Genomic DNA, 942 nt, shown 5'->3' with positions numbered 1-942 from the left:
ATGGCATTAACATGATGCTTTGGTGATTTTAAGGCTTCTTCAAGTCTACCATAGCTTTTTCAAACTTCAAATTGATGGTATCAATTTGAGCACTAAGTTGAGCAGCCAATTGAGTAATGGAGTCCACTTCATGCTTTCCTCCTCTAGTAGCCTTGCGGGGTCTACTATATTGTGAGTTATGGACTGCCATTTCCTCAATTTTGTTCCAAGTTTGATTGTCATCAACTTCGGTGAACATTTCATTTGATCCCATGTTGAGAATGTTCCTTGAATCTTCATAAAGACCGTTCCAAAATTGTTGTACCAAGAACCACTCGCTAAGTCCATGGTGAGGACATGAGCGACAAATTCCTTTGAATCGCTCCCAAGCTTCATACAAAGATTCTTCATCCCTTTGCTTAAAACCCGTAATTTGAGCTCTTAGCATGTTAGTCATTTCCGGTGGATAGAACTTTTTGTAGAAAGCTAGAGCCAACTTCTTCCAATAATTAATTCCGAGAGTAGCCTTATCAAGGCCTTTCAACCATTATTTCGCGGTGCCAATTAGAGAAAAAGGAAATAAGACCCATCGAATTTGGTCTTGAGTTACACCGGTTTGAGAAATCGCATCACAATAGTCACAAAAGGTCTCCATATGAGAGTGAGGGTCTTCACTAGGCATCCCCCCAAATTGGCTTCTTTCGACTAATTGGATAAATGCGGATTTGGCAATAAAATTTCCGGTTAGATGTTGTGGTGTAGGAGTAACATTGGGTAGGTTCTCCTCGGTGGATTTAGAATGTGATGAAAACTTAGGCATTGTGGGTTGATTTTGTGTTGGATTTTGTGTTGGGTTCTCCTCACCTTCTCTTGCAAAAGGGTTGATGAACTCAGTAGTATTTGGTTGAATATCTACAACCTCACCAATTCCTCTCAAAGTTCTCCTAGCAAGTCTTCTATTGG

At 40.2% G+C, this 942-nt stretch overlaps 1 non-coding gene across 1 annotated transcript; it reads left to right on the top strand.

Moving 5' to 3' along the window:
* The first annotated feature begins 320 nt into the window (after nt 1-320).
* LOC141650637 (small nucleolar RNA R71) lies at nt 321-427 on the top strand. Its single transcript, XR_012546658.1, has one exon. It is a non-coding gene; the product is annotated as a small nucleolar RNA R71 (small nucleolar RNA).
* Nucleotides 428-942: the final 515 nt, after the last annotated feature.

The sequence above is a fragment of the Silene latifolia genome, chromosome 3 (assembly GCF_048544455.1).
Source record: "Silene latifolia isolate original U9 population chromosome 3, ASM4854445v1, whole genome shotgun sequence".
Taxonomy (NCBI): domain Eukaryota; kingdom Viridiplantae; phylum Streptophyta; class Magnoliopsida; order Caryophyllales; family Caryophyllaceae; genus Silene; species Silene latifolia.
Note: the sequence above shows the minus strand (reverse complement) of the source record. Positions and strands in the feature narration are given on the sequence as shown.